Source organism: Pseudophryne corroboree, chromosome 3 (assembly GCF_028390025.1).
Source record: "Pseudophryne corroboree isolate aPseCor3 chromosome 3, aPseCor3.hap2, whole genome shotgun sequence".
NCBI lineage: Eukaryota > Metazoa > Chordata > Amphibia > Anura > Myobatrachidae > Pseudophryne > Pseudophryne corroboree.
The window spans coordinates 509,394,841-509,418,748 of NC_086446.1; the positions used below are offsets into that span (position 1 = coordinate 509,394,841).

Below are 23,908 nucleotides of genomic sequence, written 5' to 3' on the forward strand. Positions count from 1 at the left end.
TAAGGCAGTGATTTACAACCTTTTTCAGTTCGCGGCACACCAAATAGTTGTAAAAATTGCCAAGGCACACCATCGGTACCCCACGGAAAAATAAAACACACACAGGGAAATAAAACAAACATATTTGTCACCAAGGGGGAAAACACAGACACATTGTCCCCAACAGTTATTAAAATAATGTGCAGTACTTGAACACACTGCCACAGTAATTCCACACATTGACCCTCATAGTATTACCATCACACTGTCCCCCATTGTAATTGCACACATTGCCGCCCCCATAGTAATGCCACCAGACACACTGACCCCCACAGTAATGCCACCAGACACACTGACCCCCACAGTAATGCCACCAGACACACTGACCCCCATAGTAATGCCACCAGACACACTGACCCCCCACAGTAATGCCACCAGAGACACTGACCCCCATAGTAATGGCACTGCACACACAGCATAAAGCACTGGCCCAAACCTTTTTTGTTTTCCCCCTTAGCGGCAGGAGCAGTGAGGAGCAGAACAGAGCAGCACGGGCCACAAAGGTACACTAGACGATACCCGGGCTGGATGGTGATGTGAACGTGACCTATGAGTCACATCGTAGGGGTCACGGGCAGGCCCGCAGGAGAGCTGCCGTCTTCACTATACAGTGACCGCAGAAGAACTGCCTGCGCAGTATCACTATCGGGCAGCGCAGGCAGCTCTTACGTGGTCATTGTATAGTGAAGACGGCTGCGCAGCAGACGGGGACTGGCAGCAGGGATCTCCGGCGGCGGCACACTTGACAACCGCTGGCGACTCACCAGTGTGCCGCGGCACAGCGGTTGAAAAACACTGGCCTAAGGGGTAAATTAACTAAGGTGGGAGGTTTTTTTTTTTTTTTAGAACTGGTGATGTTTCCTATAGCAACCAATCAGATTCTATCTATTATCATCTAGAAGCAACTAGATAAATGTTAAGTAGAATCTGATTGGTTGCTATGAACAACATCACTAGTTCTAAAAAAAAAACCTCCCACCTTAGTAAATTTACCCCTAAGAGAGATTTCTGGTATACTATCAAGGTTTTTTGTTTAGCTTGAGTATTATCTCTCTAAGGTTAGATATACTGTAATTGTTCTGTGTTACACTACGTCATTATGTTTATTGGTGGTTACCTTTTTTATTGTATAAGTTTGTGCTAACAATGAAAATTAATTATATCGACATTTTATGTGTAATGACAAATAGCTTTTTAAACCATGTACAATGTTATGACCGTTTTCTGAAATACAGTACTTGATACAGTACGTGTATAATTTTGTACCTTCTTAATAGGTTTATATCCTCCGGACCATACAGGGACTGTAAGAGGACTGGGAACATAACACAAACCTTTTTTCCAACAAAAGTACCACCTTTATGAAAGAGATACTACTACCAGTCATTCATAACCAGAAGCTCAACATTTGATTTAGGTAATCAAAGGGTCTATTTATCATCCATTATGGGCTGTTTTCACATGTTTTTAGTATGGGCTAATTTATCATTATGGGCCCAATGGGGCTGCCTAGTATTCAGCAAACTGAAAGTTTTTAGCGTTTGCCTGCGGGAACTAATGCCACCTTCAGATGGTGTTGGTTCACGAAGATCCTCTCCTTCCTATGGGAAGGGGTTTTAGGATTTCGTGCGGCCTCGTACTTGCATGATCTCAGTCACACATGCACAGTCAGCCTGACGGTGGTAAGTACGCTCACTGCTATTAGGGATCGCGTGGACCGTTGCTTTTTGGCCCCCGAAGATGAATAGCCCCAAGAAATCAATCAGTTATCTTAATTGACACGATCACCACTCAAATATTTCACCCTCTCTTTTTTTTTCCATATTGGCCCATAACTGGACCAGGGTTCATTTAGATAACTTTAGACTGTATATCTGAGGACCATTTCCCGTCTCCAGTTTTTTTTTTTTTTATCTGTCATGTTTATAGACTTTTGTATATGTCTTTGTGTTTGTATAGGTACTTGATTTTAAGACATTTTAATATTTGTAATCTAATAAAGTTACATTTTATTATATAATTTTTCTACAACTAAAAGTGCCTCAAAAAAAGGAGTCTTGTTTGTCCTCCTCCTGACTTTCACTGATTCCCGGGAGCACAACCAACTTTAACTATTTCTGTATCTTTAGAGATTTAGATCACTTTATTGTTGGTTTATCTATATATTTTACATTTAAATTATATACACACACATTGTAGGTTCAGTGAGGAATCATCTTTTCCCTTTTCCTTTCTGTATAATCCTCTGGTGTTGTATAGTGTCCAGACTATATTGAAGTAGTTGCTGCTTTTTCCAAAATCTAGACTAAAGGTGAATGATGCAGTGCAGTGTATACATTTTTGTTGGCACTTGGGGGCATTGTGGTTAACACCCGTTGTCTGGTATCGTTATCGGTGTCTTTACCAGCCAGATAGTGTGCATTTAATGGAGCCTTTTTGGACTTTGGGGGTCATTCCGACCTGATCGCACGCTGCAGTTTTTTTGCAGCGCAGCGATCAGATCACTACTGTGCATGTGTATGCACCGCAGTGCGCTGGCGCGTCGTACGGTTACAAAGCGGAACGTTGCTGGTCGATGGATTTAACGAAGAATCCATTCGCACAGCTGATCACAAGAAGATTGACAGAAAAAAGGCGTTTATGGGTGTCAACTGACCGTTTTCAGGTAGTGGTTGGAAGAACGCAGCTGTGTCCAAGCGTTTGCAGGAAGGGTGTCTGACGTCAATTCCGGGACCGGACAGGCTGACGTGATTGCAAGCGCTGAGTAAGTTCAGAGCTACTCAGAAACTGCACAAAATGTTTTTGCAGAGCTCGGCTGCACATGCGATCACACACTTGCAAAGCTAAAATACACTCCCCTGTGGGCGGCGACTATGCGTTCGCACGGCTGCAAAAACAGCTAGCGAGCGATCAACTCGGAATGACCCCCTTTGTGGAAAGTTACTTTCAATGTATAGGTTGTTGTAAGGGAGCGAGCAGTGCCTCGGGTCTGTATGTAAAGCTTTGCTTTGTCTGAAAAATGTGACTATTCATCAGCCTGGGTGCAGTTGGCTTGTTAAGTGCACTTCTTGGGGATTATTTGGAAAGTCTGGAACACCATCATGGCAAATCACCGTTCATGGAAGTAATAGTTATGGTGGAAGGTTGAGTTGGACCTCCTAGTTTTGGTTTTCAGGACACCCAGTGGGTGACTGCCACCCGCAGTTCAATTATTGTTGTTGGGCTGCACTGATTTTGGGGGGCCATCCTTTCTATGACACCATATATAGTTCTTGGTTTATTATCAAGAAATAGCTGAACCTTTTAACTACCAAATTAATGTATTTATTTCTTTATTAATTACATTCATTTAAAGGTGAACAGACACACAGCCATTAGTAGGCTTAAGATTATGAAACAGGGGTCCTCCTGCTGCGCTGATGTCATGCCTTTGTGGCATCTTGGTGACAGTTCAAATCTAACCAATTCATGAGAGATCTCATCATCCTGTATTTAAATGGCAAATCTTTTTAAATGACACATGCTTTTGTACTGTACTTTTAACTGCACAGCTTTACATAGTTGGTCTTCATATTTTGGATCCTCTCCGCTGCTCCTAGCGCAAGAGCAAGCAGTGTGATTAATAATTACACATCATTACGTGCTCTGCGGCAGCCCCAACACCAGGGCTGTTTAAATCAAAGGCCGTCAAACATTCCTTCGGTTAGGAAAACATGAGCCAGTGCCATTGCTGTAAATTAAAAGTCATAATTTTTCAGCGAAGACCCTCCTGTGTTCAACAGGTCAGGCTGTGTAGGACGAGGGTGAAAATTAAGTGTCCACAGATGTTCTGGAAATGCAACCCAATTATCCATTTTTTATATAGGGTGCATTATAGAAATGTTATTTTTTTTTTAACAGTTTAAATACCAAAGCTGCTTGGAATATATGATTTTTATTTATTTGTTTACAAAAAGGAGTCTAGGTTGTTAATAATCTTAAGGTGGGTACATACTAGGCGATGTGCTGTATGAGTCGCCTATTGTGTTCCCTTCCCTCCCGGGGCAGTTGGCGGCAGTGCATACACACGGAGGAATATGACGACTATATCGCGTAGTGACATCACGCCACAGCCGGACCGTGCATGCAGTTTTTTTGGACGACAGTCGAAATTGAGCTGCATGCACGTCCGACAGCGAGGGTCATTAACGACCCACGGGGCCGCGAATCGCTCAGCGGCGGCATACACACTGGCCAATATAGTAAATGACGTTGTTCAGGAAGGGCAGAATGAGCAACGTTTACTATTATCACCCAGTGTGTACCCACCTTAACTGTAGGCAGTCTGTTGCTGTGTTGGGGCAAGGGAGGGAGATTCTTTGGACTCGCATAGGGAGGGGTATATTTACTAAAGTGCGTTTTTTTTTTTTTTTGAGAAGTGGAGATGTTGCCCATAGCAACCAGTCAGATTCTAGCTACTATTATCTTCTAGAAGCAGCAAGGTAAATTTTAAGTAGATTCTAATTGGTTGCTATGGGCAACATCTCCACTTCTAATGTAGCCCATACACTTGTGAGATAATCGGTGCTAACCTTCGATTTCGACTGCATCTGTGAGAGAAATCGAAGGATTGTATGCACATTTTAGGTACCTTGTGACGCGATGCGCGGGCACGCCGGTCGAATCTCTCGTCTCAAGATAGTATGTGCTGCACATAATATTTATCGATTCGCAGTGCGATCGCATGTGCTTTAAAAACACATGAGATATATTGCACTGCGATGCGCGATGGGCACCCGTCTGGAGCGGACGGAGGCCGCTCCCACTCGGTGGTGACGTACCCATCATGTGATTACCATGTGACCTATCGCATGATCGTATGGTAATCACTTTGGCAGTTGAGGTGCGATTTCATTGCACCTGAACTGCCGGTACGATGCCCCACGATGTCGCGTTGCGGGGCATTGCACAAGTGTATGGGCACCATAAGAAAAAAAACGCACTTTAGTAAATATTCCCCATAGTTTTCCTCCTGTTTTAGAGAAACAGGAAATTTGTCTTCCATATCAGGCATGAATTTAACTACCCAAAGCTGGAACATTCTCTGCCATCATCCTTTTTATAATTGATTTTGGGGTAGTTTATGTGTGTCCATCGTTGCTTTTCTACTCATTGATAGAACAGATACTGTACCCACCATCACAACCTTTATAGCTACTGCTGCCCACACCTCCAGGCACCAGTTCTGTCTAGCAGTATCGGCTCCCTGAAGAGTAGTACAAGGAGCAGATATGTTTTTTAACCACCAACCTCATAACTTGCTGTAAATTAGTAAATTTCCAATACACCACACAGTTTGATTTACCATTCGAAACTTGTATTGGCAATTTTAACTATATTGCAGATACAATATTTAATGTATTTGTTTCTGGTGAATTAATCCAATATTTGTTCATTCAGGAGATTATTATTAATAAGAAATGAGTTTAACCTTCAATTACTTATTTGTTTACTTAAACAGTATGCTACCTGGAAGAAATATATTAGAGCAGCTGTCATGTATCAGTTCTGTCTTGAGATAAATAAAATACAGCTTTGACTAAATGACACACATTTTTAGGCATTACGATTATAATAAAATGGCCGCCCTCATCGTCTCATGTGCATAGTGGTGGAAGGCATGTACATGGGTAATTTGGAAGGGGAGGTCATCTATGCCAAATTCTTGAATGGTTTGCATAATAGAAATCACTGGCTGTCATTAGGACAGACATTACCTAAAAGGCGACCATTCACATTTTGCATAGACCATACTCCTTGCATATACTACTCTATTTACAGTAATCTCCCTGTTCATGTCACCAATATTATATATTTATGTATACTCCGTTATTTCTATGGCGCATTCATATTATGCGTGCCCGATTTTACAAAGAATATTTGGTTATTCACATCAGTCTTTGCCCCAGTGGAGCTTGAAGTCTATATTCCCAACCACATGCACACACACACATGACAGAAACCAATTAACTTATCCTGTATTTTTTGGGATTGTGGGGGGAAACCCACACAAACACAAGGAGAACATACCAGGCCTTGGTGGGAATAGAACCCAGGACCATTACACTATTTATTTTCCTTCTTGTACACAACACTGACACACATATGCAACATATAGTCCTGAACACATTCATGTCACCAGCTCATACATATAACACTAGAACTCCATTCCTCACGGCCTTCATCCAATTCAACCACTGTATGTGGATTAGTTAAAAATATATATATATGGCTGTCTACTTTCACAATTTAATTATTTTGTTATTGTTGATATTGTGAATGTTGTCGACATTATGGAGGTATAAAGTCACTAACAAAAAGAATAGAAATTCATTAAAATTTATTTCTTGCCACCCCTTTGCCCTTTCATCATCAAATTCCCAAACCACTCCCTTCCTTCCTCTATAGAGAAGTATTAATTTTAAAACCACCCCCGCCCCTCCGGCCCCCACATCCCTCCAGTGTCATAATAACTGCAACTCGCCCATAATAATGGACAGGCAACCCAGCAAGCAATGAGCATTTTTTGGGATCCTTTTTATTTTATTGCAAATTGCATTGAAATCACAAAACACAGTTGAATTCCCAACTGGAAAAAAAAAATCCCATATGGCCAGATCCCTGTATTCTTAAATAGCACGCCAAGCATTCCATTAAATGTGGAACTACAACCTCCAGCTTACCAATAATGCATGATTTGTAGATGCACAACTACTGGCCTAACAAGGTAGTTTGAAAACCGTTCCTTCCCCTTTATTTATTATTATTTATTTATTAACAGTTTCTTATATAGCGCAGCAAATTCCGTTGCGCTTTACAATTTGAAATAACAATAACAAACTGGGTGATAACAGTCATAGAGGTAGGAAGGCCCTGCTCGTAAGCTTACAATCTATAGGGAAATAAGCAGAGAAGCGTGACGGGACAGACCACTTGACTGTTCCTGCATTTGGTACAAAGCCCATAAAAAAAGATAGAAAACTCTGGATTATTTCTTATCTGTGTACTGTCACAGGGACAAATGCTCAGGGCTGCAGGCGCTGATCTCAGCACCAGCTGCTTCTCCCATGGACAGCTTTACATGACTTGTTCACGAGGTAGTAGCCCCAAGTATCTTTTTGTGTTAAATATAAAATATACATCACCACAACATTAGATGGCACTACTGCCTCTGTAAAATTTGTTACGTTAAACAATAACAGACACCAAGCTGCAGGCAAATGCTAATGAAAAAAAAAATATATATAATATATATATATTTATATAATGTATAAAAATCTGTGCATGTACTTTTGTATTAGATCACATGATTTGTACTCATTAATGCCTGTTCAAGGAGATTCAGAAGACCGGGGGCTGAGAAGATCTCACCTTCTGTCAAGTCCTGTATTTCAGCATTTCACTCATCTGCACTCCACATACGTTAACAATTCACATGTCCCTGCTGGGCTTTGCTGAGATGAAAACAATATACTTCTGATCTGTTAGGCCAAAATCGTGAAAATGTTAATAAAAGATTTGTTATTAAAGGAGGGAGGGGAAGGAGCTTTTTGCTTAGAGGTTACATATACAAGAAAAAAGTTACACTGTCCCATTCTTGCATGTCTCAGAGATCTGAACAAGACAATTAGACACATTAGAAATATTTTAGGGTTATATGAATAGATTTCTACATTAATCCCACTCTTTCGGGGAATCCCTCAGGGGCCTTACTGTTGTTCTTGGCTGAGATTTCGGCACTGACTCATCAGCTTTCGCGGTGGTAATGTTCTAGGATGTGGTTCTCGAGTCCTAACCCTTGGGCGCTTGTCAGTGTGTGAGCGTTGCTCATTTGCCTCTGGTGGTCTCGCTAGAGAAGACAGGTGACTTAAAGGGAATCTACAGCATGAGCAAACAGTAACACCTCTACGGCTCCCAGACATCAAATGAATTCTATGTGTCTGTCTCATTTTGGTTCTCAAACTTTACTTAATCTTTCTCACATGGCAGCTGCCGTGTAACGTCTTTACCAAAACTTGTCGGAATAGTTTTAATGTAATATTTATACTGTGATAATAATGTATTAAAAATTGTATTCTTTTAATTGTGGCGAGTGTTGATGCCTCCAGCTATAATAAGGGAGCAGCGACACCACTGGTGGATTAAAGCCCAGGCCCTTTTACAGCTGGGTGTGGTTTAAAAGATCGACACTGTCTAGAAAGACAGTCAATAGATCGACACAGATAGTCGACTGTCAATGGGTTGACACTTAAATGGTCGACATGGGAATGGTCAACACATGTTTTTTGTGTTATTTTAACCCTATCCCTCGCCCTGGAGGCTAACCCCCTCACTTTGGTGGTTCACCCCCTCCCACAGCCTAACCCTACCCTCCGACAAGTGCCCAACCCTAAAAATCATGAAAAACAATGTGTCAACCATTTGACCCTGTCAACCTAAGATCACCTAGTCCATTTAAATATCGATCTTTTGACCGTGTCGACAATCTGGTGTCGACCTATTGACTATTTACGGTCTATCTTTTATCCGGATACCGTTGCAAATGTAACAGATGCAGCCCCACTGGCAACTCTGCTGTAGTGCTTTTAGTTTATTGGTTAGAATCAGTGACTGAATATTGATTTTACTTTCAAGAAATATGATGGAATAAAGAGAGCATCTTCTAAACATAGCTTTTATAATATCCTTGGAAAAGCAAAGCAGTACGATATTCACATATACAAAAAAATAATCCAGGCTTTAGTCAAATTTAAAGTAATTTCCATAAAATATGAAGTTCTTGGCACAGATATACACATCTCAGCAGATTAAACTGATCCATCTAGAGTGGTCAACAGACTGATTTCACCATCCAGCTTCAAGTCGTCTTTATGGCCAGCACCCCCCTCCTCACTTGGCGTCTCTGAAGGCCTCACTTAAATCTCCTGGCAAACAGGGAGACATGTTAATAGGAAGACCAATTCTTTTATTTCCCAGGGAGAGTGTGCTAGAAGTTTGAGCACTTCTAACCCGACCTTCAGTATAAATAAAATTTTCTGACATGCTCTTAGCAGCCGGTACGTGGGGTTAGTGGGGGATGAGCAGACTTGGATCTGTTGTTTGTGGCACCTGCATTGCTATGAGTGTCTCTATGAGTTTTAATAGGTAGTTAATCATGATTTTTGTCAAATTATTCACATGTTTTTTTTTCTTGGCTTGGCCGTGCAGTCTATTAAAACATAAATCCCCATGTTCCCACCATGCTTATGGACACATGTAACCCACTCGGTCTTGTCCAGATGTCATCCTGTATGGTCCCATGTGCCCAAAAAATTTTCAGAAGCATCCAAGGTCAGTAAGCTACATTCTTATCCCTATGCTCACGAGGGAACCAATTTATTGTAACATTGTTGACATATCTGGCTCATTTCTTCTGGACCTTTATCTTTTTGGCAGGTAAATATAATTATATTAAACCAGCTCAGTTTATGGTAGATGCAATGATTGTCCGGATATAACCTTGTTTGAAGTCTGATAATGGAATAGCATTATACCCAAGATATGAGGTTATTGAGAAGGAATAAGGTTATAGTTTAGAAGGACATGTATATCACTTCTGTGGTGTTCAGACCCATCAGATGCGGTGTTTTGTAACTACAGTATATCAAGTGAAAGCCCCAAAAGCACGAATACAGTGCTTGAATAGAAATGTAGATGGATGATGACAAGTTGCGCCATATTGCATGAGTGTTTTCTTTGTGGGGTATCTTTACATTAACCAGTAGTGAGTACAACTAACAACACAAGTGGGCTGCTTGTATGAGGTGATCTCACTGGTTGTTGTACATTTCATCATTAAACACCTTTGCGCAAAGTCATCTCGCCACTCACCAAATATAACTGTATATTTGGGTGGTATTCATGTGACCGCCGGTCAGCTGACCGATAGTCACATGACCTCCTCCACCAGCCCGACGGGTCACTGTCCCGATGGTCGGCATGCCGACCAACAGGGACTATTTCCACTCGTGGGTGTCCACGACACCCATAGAGTGGGAATAGAACCCGTGGCGACCTGCGGTCGCCACCGAGCCCGCAAGGGGCTTGCTGCACTCGCCCCTCCCCGCCGGGATCCCGGCGTCGGTAAGATGCCGGGATCCCGGCGTCGGTAAGCTGACCGGCGGTCAGGAGACCGCCAGTCAGCCGTACTACACCCGTATATTTGGCAGATTGACGCCACTATTCCACAGTTATGCATTTATAGAGATTATTTTTGCTATTTTTTTTTTTTTTTTTATTATTGTTAATATTTTTGTGTTTTACACATTGGGGTAAATTTACTAAGATGGGAGCTCTATTTAAGATGAGATGTTGCCCATAGCAACCAGATTCCAGGTATTATCTTCTAGAAGGTGCTAGATAAATGAAGTAGAGTCTGATTGTTTGCTATGGGCAACATCCCATTTTAAATAGAACTCCCATCTTAGTAAATGTACCTCATTGTATCATGCAAAACTAGTACAGGTTGAGTCTCCCATGTCCAAAATGCTTGGAACCAGAAGTAATTAGAATTTTTCAGTTTTGTGGAATATCCGCATACCATAATGAGATATCTTGGGGACTGTGTCTAAACACAGTAAGCGTTTATGTTTCATATACACTGTATACACATAGTATAATATTTTTTTGTATGAAACCTAGTTTGTATACTTTAAAGCATCAGATAGCAAAGGTGTCACTATCTCAGTTGTACTTGGATTCTCGGCTATGGCAAGTTTTTATAGTCTCCATGTTAAATGTTGGTAATTCCCAAACGTGAAATAGCTGTTTCAGCATGGTCTTTTATTTCCTATTGTGATATTCAGTTTTATTTTCCACAAATAATTACTGAGAGTTTCTTCGCAAACCGCTTATAACTTGACATCTACTGTAGACATGGCGCCGATCTGCTACTGTACAGTAAGTAGACAAGTGATTCTGTCCACAGAAAAGTCAGCAAGGCCTAAGGCCCTAACTGTTAAATAAGTGTGGCCTAAAATCTTAGTGCAGCACATGCAAAGAGCAGCTGTAGCTCACAGCCGTGTGTAACTAAATTGTGTGTTAGGGTGTGACCTGCTCATCAGTTCCAGTCATTCATCAGGAGGGCCTGCCTAGACATTAAGCAGCGTGTTTGTAAAGGGGCCCATACATCAGCAATCACAAAATAAATTGCAGATTGTGTGGTTAAGAGTCCCCAGTCCACCAATCACAGATATTTTTCAGTGCTCTGCAGATCATTTTCAGCAAATACAGCATAGTTGACTACCATCCCGCATTCTGCTGGAGACTCCCTGAAATAGCAGCAATCTCCCTGACTCCCCGAATAGTCCATAAATCTCCCTGATTACACCTTACCCCTATTATGCAGCTGTTACATTCTTGGGGGGGGGAAGAGAAATCAGAGCTATATACATTCAAATGGGCATCAGTGCCATTTCCCTGCAGTGATGGCAGAGAGGCTCCCAAAAATTGTGTGGCCCTCCCAGTCCCCCAGAAAGGTGGGCAAGTCTCCCGCTTTCCCTGCCGCCCACAGCAGAGAACATGTGGGTCGTCTAAGGAGATCCGATGACGTGTATCACGTCATCGAAGTTCCACCCCCGCCATATAGTGCCTGTTTTCTCTGCACTGTATAGCGGGGGCAGAGCCACGATGATGCAATCATGGTGCCACACTCCCAAACGGTCCACCTCCTTGCTGGCCATGCCTCATACAGCATACAGCCCACCTTGCCATTGGCCACACCCCCATAAAGCCCACCTTGGCGCCGGCAAGTATAAAATACAGATATACCAAACCTGAAAGGCTCATCCGTTTACTGGAAACGGTCTATAAATCTACTAATTGTTACCTGATTCAGCAATTCCAATCACTTTTTGATCAGAATTGGTGATCAGTGACCCCATTCATTGCCAATTTTTTGGACAATGATTTTCAAAATGACAAATTTCCCCAATTATTTGCAGATGTATGCTGGGGGGGCTTAAGTATCCTGTTATAGAGAGACTTGATAATATGTACGCTATTTACACCCATTCACACTCTCGCCGCTGCTGCAGAAGACCAAATCCCGACAGGCTGGAGGAAAAAGACACCAATTGGTAATGTGAGTAATTGATGACTAATTAAGCTAATTGGAAACTTCCAGTTGCTTAATTAGTCATTAGGGAGGGTGCCACAGGGCTGCTAGAGCAAGTCCCACTGATTTTTCCTAAAAATAAAGATTTGAGGAAAATCAGACTCGCTCTGTTGGTTCGGCTCATTTTCTCTCCTTAAGTTGAATATGAGAAACCCTGCAGCTGCGGGAAGACCCCACGCTGCAGGGTTTTTCAAAATTAAGCGCACAATTGAATAGGTCACTTAGAGTTTACTAATTTACTTTACTATAGAGCAGGCTTTTTCAACCAGTGTGCCTTGGCACACTAGTGTGCCGCGACCGGTTGCAAGGTGTGCCGCGGAGCCAGAGCAGCTTCCTGCACCTTCAGAGTGAACTGTTGGCCCGGGCTCTTCTTAGAGGATCAGTCGTGCTCCGGCCATGACCTATGCCTTGAAAACTATGTGATATCATAGGTCATGGCTGCCGCATCTCACCACCCAGCCAGCCGCCCTCCCCCACCTGCATACACATCTTCCAGTTCCCGCCTGCATACACAGCTTTCCTTGCCCACGCACATCCACACCTGCCCGACCGCCCGCAGCTCAGTATTCACAGAACTCCACTATGAACAACCCCCGCCACTGAGGGACAGGGAGGAGGACAGCTGATAATAATATTTGTTACTTTATTTCTCCTGTGGGGAACAATAGGATTTCAATAGGATTTATGTGGGGAGAATAAGAATTTATGGATTTAAGGGGGGAACAATGTGAATAATTCATGTGTGGAGCAATAGGATTTATGTGGAGAGCAATGTGATTGTTTTTTCTGTGTAGGCCAATGTATGTGTGGATTTTTTTTTTTTTTTTACTGTGAGGGCCAATGTGTGTGTTTTGCTTTTTTCTGTGGGGAACTGATGGTGTGCCTTGGCATTTTTAAAATATTGTTTGGTGTGCTGCGAGTGAAAAAAAGGTTGAAAATCACTGGTATAGAGGTTATATTGTTTTGGTTAGTGGCTAAAATTAGCCCAAGATATAGATTAATGAAAATGACCAATAATTTCCTTTCTTTTTTTTTTTTTTTCATATTATATTTTTTGCTTGATAATGGGATGTTTTAGGAAGTGCCTTTTGTCTTGATTTCTTGTAATTGTTAATACTGAAAAGTTTTCATCTACAAGTAAAAATATATATTTCTCACCATAACTTTTACCTATTAAATTTTCAGTGACCTGTTGCTACACCTTAATGGAATTCAGAAAAATGCTCCCTGAAATATTTTTTTCCCCAGGGCTTTTATCATTTCTATAGTGCCGCACTGAAAGAAATGTGTGTACTTGTCATTATAAAATGGTCACTGACAGAAGAATCTTCATACTTGCAACTCCTTAAGGTTCTCTTATGGCTTTATAATAAAAATATATCTATATTATGACCTGAACTAATATTTTATATACAGGATCACGATCAATCAGCTATAACATTCAAACCACTGACAAGTGAAGTGAATATCATTGGTTATCTTGTTACACCTTTCAAGGCGTGGGATACAGATGTGACCTCTAAAGCTGGGTATAAATTAGACGATATTTTGAATGATATGCCCGATTCCGATGGATCAGAACAACAAAACGTTCAAATCATCCAGAGTGTATGCACTATGCCGCTGACTATGTGTGCTCCCGCGAATCGTCAGCGACATCCTCCATCGTCCCGACATGTAGGGCCGTCAGGGGATGTCATTAGCGAGAGCCAGTGTGTATTTATTTATTTATTATTTATTAACCGTTTCTTACATAGCGCAGCAATTTCCGTTGCGCTTTACAATCGGAAATAACAATGATACAGGTTGAGTATCCCATATCCAAATATTCCGAAATACGGAATATTCCGAAATACGGACTTTTTTGCGTGAGAGTGAGATAGTGAAACCTTTGTTTTTTGATGGCTCAATGTATACAAACTTTGTTTAATACACAAAGTTATTAAAAATATTGTATTAAATGACCTTCAGGCTGTGTATATTAGCTGTATATGATACATAAATGAATTATGTGAATGTAGAAACACTTTGTTCAATGCACAAAGTTACAAAAAATATTGGCTAAAATTACCTTCCGGCTTTGTGTATAAGGTGTATATGTAACATAAATGCATTCTGTGCTTAGATTTAGGTCCCATCACCATGATATCTCATTATGGTATGCAATTATTCCAAAATACGGAAAAATCCGATATCCAAAATACCTCTGGTCCCAAGCATTTTGGATAAGGGATACTCAACCTGTATTACAAAACTGGGTAATAACAAACAGTCGTAGAGGTAGGATGGCCCTGCTCGCAAGCTTACAATCTATAGGGAAATAGCCATATATACACAAGGATAGGTGCTATCTATTGCATAGTTGTCCGCCAAATTGCAAAGGTTCTTGGTGGGCTGCATGATATGGTCATACAGCAATGATGATCCGGGGATGAGAGAAAGGGAGAGTGAAGAATGAGAAGACATGTGAGGATATGTGTGGACTTTGCAGAGTGGATGTAATTTGATAGGAAGGTTTATGAAAGTCATGTGGGCGGTACTGGAATTTGATACGCTTGCCTAAAGAAGTGAGTTTTCAGGGAACGCTTGAAGGTTTGGCGACTAGAGGAGAGTCTTATTGTGCGTGGTAGGGCATTCCACAGAGTGGGTGCAGCCCGATGAAAGTCCTGCAATCATGAGTGGGAGTGAGTAATGAGTGTGGATGAGAGACGCAGATCTTGTGAAGAGCGAAGAGGTCGGGTTGGGAGATATTTTGAGATAAGCGAAGTGAGGTACGTTGGTGTAGTTTGGTTAATGGCCTTGTGTGTGAGTAAAAGTATTTTATATTGAATACGGTAGAATACAGGTAACCAATGGAGGGACTGACAGAGTGGATCTGCAGACGATGAACGTCTAGCGAGGAAGATTAGCCTCGCCGCTGCATTCAGAATGAATTGTAGTGGTGAGTGTCTCGTTTTGGGAAGACCAGTTAGGAGACTTTTGCAATAATCAATGCGGGAGATAATGAGAGCATGGATTAGAGTGTATACACTTGCCGATGCCCGCTCCCCCTCCGGGTGCCGTCACTGACGAAGTCACTGGGTACACACATCGTCTAATAAGTACGCAGTTTTACATCTTTGCTCTGAGCATGGCATCCAGGCTTCCTAGCCACAGTATGGAAATATCTGCTTTGGCATGTTAAGATTCCACAGCATGCAATACACAGTTTAACCACTGGGTGACGAATGCTTCACTTGTGAAAACTACAGCACTGAATACAATGCTGTAGCAGTGGACAGAGATCCCTGACAGGCGGGCCAATCACGTACACTGCTACTACTACAGTACACCACTCCATCCAACGCTTGGCATTGGACTTGGTGATGTGAGGCTTGCATGCAGCTGTCTGGCCATGGAAATCCATTCCATGAAGCTCCCACCACACAGTTTTTGTGCTTACTTTAATGCCAGTGGAAGTCTGGAACTCTTCAGCCACGGAAACAGCAGAGCGTTGGCAACTTTTACGCACCATGCGCCTTAGCAGTTGTTGACCCTGATCTGTGATTTCACTCACTCTTCTGCTTAGTGGCTGAGTTGCTGTTGCTCCTAAACGCTTCCAACGATATCAGTTACAGTTGACCATGAAATATCCAGCAGGGATGAAATTTCACGAACTGTCACCTTGCAAAGGTGGCATGCTACCACAGTTCCACGCTTGAAGTCACTGATCTATTCAGAACGACCCATTTTGTATCACAGATCTTTGAAAATTGAGACTGCATGGCTAGGTGCTTGATTTTATACGCCTGTGACAATGGGTCTGATTGAAACACCTGAATTCAATAATTTACAGGTGTGCCCATATGCTTTTGTCCATAAAGTATGTATGTGTGTGTGTGTGTGTGTGTGTGTGTGTGTATATATATATATATATATATATTATTACTGTCCTAAAATGAGCTCTCACATTGTACTTGTTGCATTGTGGCTCAATCACATGTCCACTTCTGTCCTCTTCATCCTTCATACCAATTACTGCTCAATAGGAAATGATGATTCTAAGCACTGTATTGCTATCAAATTGTAGAAATATTCTGAATAAGGTATATAATAATAATATTGAAACATGATTAAAGGTTAATTAGTTGTACACAATAAGACCGTATCATGGGGACCAATGTTTAATAGAATGATGACTTACAGTATGTTTTGGGCCCCAGTTGTTGTTGTTATTATTATTATTATTAAACTTTATGTTGTGCTATGTGAGGTCCGCAGCACTGCAGATAAGTCAAACAACAAGACACACAGTAACACAGGGCCAAATTCAGGCCTAATCGCTGTAGTGCAAAATCGCACAGCAGGCTATTATCAAATGACTGTGCATGTGTATGCACCACAATGCGCAGGCGTGAGCCCAAACAGTGACAGAATGGTGCGGAAATTTCGATCACTAGGCGTACGTAAGGTGATTGACAGGAAGCGGGCGTTTGTGTGTGGTAACTGGCTGTTTTCTGGGAGTGTCAGGAAAAACACAGGCATGCCCAAGCATTTTCAGGGAGGGTGTGTGACGTCACCTCCGGCCCCAAACAACCTGATTCTATTGCACTGTAGGAGTAAGTCCTGGGCTACGCACAGACTGGAAAAATCATTCCATGGCCAGTGAGATGCTGCTGCCTGGCGAAGTTTTTGCACGGCGTACGCATGCCTTCGCACACTTGCACAGGGCGGGTTTTCACTCTCTGTGGGCGGTGACTATCTGATCACAGACCTCTGCAAATTTGCAGAGGAGCGATCAGGTCTGAATTAGGCCCACAGTACAATATCGTAAACAGTACAATACAGTATACAATTAACAAATAACAGTACATTTCTCAACACAGCTACAGATGAATGGGGCACAAGGGGAAGCCGAGAGTCCAAGGAGTAGGTGAAGAGTTTAGCTAATGAACAAGAGTAATAGGCGATGAGAACGGAGGTAGGAGGGCCCTACTCATAGTAGCTAAAGACAAATGGATGACACAGGGAATGAGCCAGTGCAGTGGAGCTGAGGGCAGGAAGCAGGAGTGAGAGAGATGGCAGAGGGTGAGGTTAAACTACAAGGTGACATAGTTAAGCGGTGGATTGGTATGCTTTTATGACCAGGTGTATTTTTTCAGTGCCTGCTTGATATTTTGCAGACTTGGTATAGTCTGATAGAACAATGGAGATCTTTGCAGTAGTGGGGGGCGACATAGAAGTAGTTTTGGATTACAGTGTGAGAGGAATGGAAAGGCACGGTCATTGGCCGACCAGACTGGGTGGCAAGGAGTATGTGTGGAGATGTAGGGAGCAGTGGAGGTGGAGAGGGCCTTGTATGTGAGAGTGAGGAGTATGAAGAGGGTTTTGGAGGTAAAGAGGAGCCAGTTCATAAATTAGTAGACACTGTTATAGAATAGTACAGAACTGTAGAGGTTGGTTTCTTATAACCGGTTTCTTTCTTATAACCGCTTAGTGAAAAATCTTCCTGTGTGAGACCATCTGATTTCCCCCTGTGGCAGTATCCATGCTGTGAAAATATGTATTAAACTGAGCACCAGTATGGAGCAGCTTGAAAGGAGCAAAGTTGTTTATTGAGATTTTTTTCAAAGTTAGTAAACTGTGCCAGGTGGTCTTTATCTCTAAAGGAAACAAAAATGAAACTTAGAAAAGCAATAATAAACAATCTTTGGAAAATGGACAGCACATCTCTGCGTTTTGATCTAGATCCATATTTTTTTTAACCGTTTGTGGAGTCTACCCACTAGAGGAATGTAAATGAATATTGAAAGGAAATAAGGCCGGCTCCATTACTGAGGATCTATTACTGTAGAGTTCTACAGCAAAGGTGGGTTCCCACCGCTGCCCTACTGGCACATTACTGTCATTGACCATTTAAAAAATTATTCTGCAAGGCTGTGATTGGTTCACACACGTGGCCATTTTTAAAATTCGAGATGACTGCGGAAAACCAATCGTGTCTCACCTTGTCATCACCCTGCCCCTTGGGCTGGCTAATATTAGCAAGTGTGAGGCAGGGGGGCAGGCAGTATGACCGCGGAGGATGAGCTATGAAGAGCTACTGAAGACGCCACCACAAGCCCTTGGTCATGCACCACCCCCTAGGTAAAGGTCAAAGACTAACATGCAGGAAGCCCTAGGGGTGTGGGGGTAACGCAAAATACCTTAAAGGCCGCCAATCCCAATTGAAATTGCAGTGTAATAAATTATTAAAACTTTCAGTGTTGTGTCTTTATTTTAATATTTCCTTTACAGAGGGGGGCCCTTAATGCCACGCGTGCTGGTGCTTGTGGTTCTCCAAGTACCGGCATGTTGGGCAGGATTGCTGGGAACTGTAGTCCAACTGTAAAAGACAATATTACTTTTTATAATATCCCAAGATATCAACTTCACACCCACCACCCACAGGTTTGGCGGATAGCTCCGGGCTTCAGCTCAGCGTGGGTTACTCCGGAGATGGGGGGCGCGGGGGGGGGGGGATGGGTGGGTCCTCACTCCCCACTTCCCCATAAATTCCCAGCCCAGGATGACTAGTTGGGGGAGGGGGCTTAATGCTTTGGCCTGGGTGATCCTGTCAAGTGTGTCCCCTTGCTGTGACAATACTCCCCTGCTCTTGGAGCCCGGTGCTGGTTCTAAACATACGAGGGATCCCTACTCATTTTGGTTCCTGTGTTATTTAAGCCAGGGCCAGCTCAAAGAGCCCGGTGCTGGTTACGCTTGGGGTGGGTGGGGCACCCCCATTTATTTATCTAATGTTTTTATTTTATTAATAAAATGGTTTATTGTGAAGGTAGAATAATGTTATTTAAATGTGCCCATTATTTCAATTTTCTACATGTGACTAGTAAAATAACAAATGATTGAGGTGATGTATGGGCACTTTCATAATGTGCAAATCAAATCTTTGGAAGGAAAAATTCAGATGCAGATCACTGAAACAAATCTGTGATGTATGAGCAAAGTTAGATGGACTGGTGAAACAATACAATAGAATCTGTGAAACAATAAATTGTGATTGCTGATGTATGGGGGCTTTCGGTTGAACATCTCTTAAGGTGCATACATACAGTGAGGTATTGTCTATGCCCGATTTTGACTATGCGATTTCCCATGAACTTGCCCAGAAGCACCGATATGGTCTATACACACGGTGCAATTTTGGCTATGGCATAATTTGAACTAGATAGTCAAGATTGCCTTGCCTGCACAGTATATTTTTCTTGCGATACCGATCCCATGGGAGCGCGCATCGGTATGGCATCCTGTGTACAATGGTGCGATTTGCACTAACTTTCCTTACGATTTTGACTATATAGTCAAAATCGTAATGTTACATTGCACTTTGTGTATGCACCTTTAGATGAGTCATGGGTAACAGGCGGCCCTCCAAGACTTCACTTGCAGAACTCAGGACCAAATGTATTAAGCCTCAAAAAGTGATAAAGTGGAGAGAGATAAAGTACCAATCAACTAGCTCCTAACTGTCATTTTTCAAACACATCCTGTAACGTGGCAGTTAGGAAGCTGATTGGCTGTTACTTCATCACTCTTTATCACTCTTCACTTTATCACTTCGGCTTAATACATTTGGGCATCAGCTTCTTTTTGGTCATATTTGTTTGCTAAGATGGCCACACATCAAACGATTATCATTCCAACTAGACAACCAGTTGTCTGCTTGAAATGAAAATCTGGTAACGTATGGGAGCAAACAACAATTGGCTCGATCCTCAAATGGAAGAAAATGGTAATTTAGACAAGGTGTTCAAATGAAACCACTATAACCAAATAATCAGTTTTGCAGTGTTTGGGAGCAATCAACTGCTGTTTGCTCCCATACTGTATATCTCCAGATTTTCATTCCAACCAGCCAACTAGTTAGCTGAATATAAAGAAAAATGTAAGCTGTGTGGCCAGCTTTATAGGTTGTAGCTCTTGTTTAAGATGGCTGCTGGTATGTTGTTACAAATAGGTGTCTGTCATTAAATTTATTGATTGATTGATTGATTGATTGATTAATTACTGTGATTGAGTAAAGTGTGGCCCTTTTGAAGGTTACAGGGCTACTCAGTTCAGTATATAAGATTACCTGTCACTGACAGTTTTTTTTGGCATCCATCTTTTGATCTTAGCTTATATTTATGACTATGCAACCAATACAATTTACTTAAAATGTCCTTATAATCTTCAGTCAGTGATGTAATGTTTTATTATGAGTTTTGCTAAGGAGAATAATACAGTTAATCATTTTTATATAGGACATACACTACTTTTATCTATTTTTACATGACATAAAAAGATGTGTTTCATTTGTCACAGACTTGTATCATGGCTGTAACGATTAACCCTTTCACTTGGTATTTCTGAATTAATAGCACTAGGTATAGAAAAGGGTCAGGGGCTGTATCAGAGCATCTGCTTCACAGTCTTCCATCTTCCTGTGGATGTAACCATGCAGGAACTAGACCTAGGAATTGATGAACAGTCCCAAGCCAGCAGCAGGAATTTATTACAGGGGTTCCACTTGTCTGACAGTGGGTAATCGGTCATGCTCTCAATACATAGAACTGGCATTTTATAGGAAAGCTCTTTCAGTTACAAAGCTTTTCTGCATAACTAAACTGTTATGAGCTCTAGGAATTCCCCAGCAGTCTGATCTCCTAAATAATTGTCTTATATGCATATTGTCCCTATGGAATGCATCTTAAAAATCTCCCTAACTCGCTTTGTGCGCGCTATTCTGTTTATCCAAGATACAACGCTATTCTCGGGTAGATTTTTTAAATATTTTCAAAACTCTTTATTTAAAAAAAAACAGATAAGAGCAGTATGAAGTATAACAATGAGAAGGAAAAAGGGTAGGGGGAAACTAGTTCAACAGCAATAATAACCGAACACAGCATTCACATGTCAAGTATATATTTACGATACAATCAAGAGAACAGAATGGGAAGTCTTTGCAGTAGAACATTGGAAATACAACTAAGCCAGGGACTTTAGAGGGTTTCTGAGATTTAAAAGCAGCCAGGACTTCACCATGGTGATTGGAAGGGGAATATTATAATTGTGAAGAAAAAGATGGACTCTTGTGTTGGGGCAAAAATTAGACAATTCTGTAATATTATTTTTTATTGAGAAGCGTTAAAACCAAGCATTAACCATCACATAAAACCAGTAGAGCAATACCCAATACGAAGTGTATAATAAATAATGTGGATATGTCGCAGCCAGGTTTTGAATGATTGCAGTAGTTCTGGATAAACAAATATCTTGCAAATCACATTAGTGACTGGTTGTATTCATAAGGTGAAAACTGTGAAACAAAAACTAAATACGTGCAATTATAATCACAATGTGGCGAATTGTGTGTAAGGGGACCCATTAAATAGATCTATTGAACAACCAATGGAGTGGGTCTCCATAGAGACAACAATCCTGGTAATACCTGAGAGAATCGTGCTGTAGGTTACCTCACGATCATACCGTCCTGCTTGGTAAATAAAGATAAGTAATGATAAAGAAAAATGTAACCGGAAAACAACCACATTCAGTTTGGTATCTGCCGCCCAACCGTGTACCCAAGGTAGTGAACAGGTGGGTGAGAATATCAAGGGTTTAATGGAGTACCGGATGAAGGAAGAATAAAGCTACTGAATCTGCTTTCACATATGGTGTTCCACAGTGACCCCCCCCCCTTGTAGAAGGGGAGACTGGGTATCCATTTGTGATAAGCGTTCAATTGAAAGTGGTGTTTTGAAAGTAATAGGCTAAATACGCAAATGTGTAGTAGGATATAAACTGCAAAAGCAGGGCAGTGGTGTACATGTAGCATTATAGACCAATAAGAGAATATGACAGAAAATTAGATGTATACGGGCAAAAATTAATGCATACAAGGATGTATATGTAAAAATCTCATGGCGAGGAGAAGTAGCCCAAAGTTGTGCACAGGGGTAATGATATAGAGCCAATTACTTGGCTCAAGGATATTGCTGTGCAGCGGTGCCCTTACACTACAGTACCATATATTCCCAGGTGGTCTCCCATCCAAGTACTAACAGGGCCCAACATTGTGTTGCTTCCAAGATCGGACGGAATCGGGCTTATCCAATGTGTTATGACTGTAGGTAGGTATGCTGCTCACATACACTGGTGGGGTAATGCTGTGCCAGGTATAGGAAGGCTGTACAGATGAGCACTCCTCGCTAAGGATCAGTTCTAAGGCTGTACAGTAGATATACAATATGCTAGGTATGCTAAGCCATCTCATATATACTGTAGAAGATACATTCTTTGTAAGTGATAATAGTATAACTACCAAAAGGAAAAAAAAATAGATAAATACACGGTTTACCAGGAGTTGAACTATCGACCAGTCCATGCACTGTCCGGGGACAGGTGGGGCGCATGTTACGCCAGGGGTTGGCTTGATCACTAGGTCAAGATTGGAAGGGGTAAGACTCATTAGGGGCAAGCAGGGAGAGGGTCAGGGTGCTAAGGGTCATGTAAGTACACATTTTAAAGTGTTTGGTAATGAGGTTTAAAGATGTCATTAATGTCGGAGGGGTTACACTGAGGAGTGTCATGAATCATAGGGATGTTAAAGGAAGCAATGCACGCTTTAAGTTTATTCAGTTTTTTCGGGCAAGAACAGGGTAAGATCCCGACGCATGGATGATGAAAGTTGAAAATTCTGGTCAGTAGAATGGAGGTGTACACTGTTTTGTATTTTTTACTGTTTATTTCAGTCACCTCATACCGCTTAAATCCTCTGTTTGGGCCCTATATGCACTGTCACATTACACAAGGGGTTATTTGCAGGTGTTGTGTTTGTCTGGCTATATTGTACTGTTACACTCTAAGGCTACATTCCCTATAATGTCTGCCCCACAGGGCGGAAAATCCGTGAACGCTTCTGCATCCTGCAGTGCTGTCACCACGGATTTACCGGTGGGGGAAGTGGTAGCTGCTGGTTCAGGCACTGGGTGCCATATATCTCCTCCCACTCCACCTGCGGCACCTGCGTGAGGACCCACCTTGGGCAGTGTTTTCAAGTATGCTTACTACGCTTGTAAAACGTCTTACGCCCCCCTATGGGACCTCTTGTGCCATTACAGCCACATATTGTCCCTGTAGTTAATCCGCCCTGGGCGGATACTCTGTCTACCCAGTTACAACAATTAAATCAATCTTTGGTTAGACACAAGTCTACCCCACGCCCATCTGGTGCCAAGGGGTCATCTAAGCGGGCCATTTCTTCCTCACAATCCACTAATATTTCGGATAATTCTTCCGATGAGGATGGGGAATATACTGATTCGTCAGACAGTGATACAGTTGCTTCTGATGAGGAATCTACAACCCAGGTTGATGGCAACAGGCTCCCTGCATCGTGGGACTGAGGGGAGAGAAGCAGACCTACTTGAATGATAGGCTCTGCTTCTTAGGCTACTGGACACCATTAGCTCCAGAGGGTCGGAACGCAGGTCTCACCCTCGCCGTTCGTCCCGGAGCCGCGCCGCCGTCCTCCTCACAGAGCCGGAAAATAGAAGCCGGGTGAGTATTAAGAAGAAAAGAAGACTTCAGATCTTCACTGAGGTAACGCGCAGCGTTACCGCTGCACGCCATTGCTCCCACACAGACACACACAGCGGG

The 23,908-nt window shown here is 42.1% G+C and overlaps 1 protein-coding gene and 1 pseudogene across 2 annotated transcripts in view; one reads left to right on the plus strand and one right to left on the minus strand.

Moving 5' to 3' along the window:
* STX8 (syntaxin 8) overlaps nucleotides 1-23,908 on the plus strand; it is a 415,577-nt gene that overhangs the window by 173,835 nt on the left and 217,834 nt on the right. The window contains exon 7 of one of the 2 annotated variants that reach the window (XR_010243916.1): nucleotides 1,317-1,456. The exons of the other annotated variant lie outside the window; for it this stretch is intronic. The gene's annotated coding sequence lies outside the window, so the exon portion shown is untranslated. The remainder of the gene's footprint in view (nucleotides 1-1,316; nucleotides 1,457-23,908) is intronic. 2 annotated transcript variants of the gene reach the window in all.
* On the minus strand, nucleotides 22,264-22,382 carry LOC134896873 (5S ribosomal RNA; annotated as a pseudogene).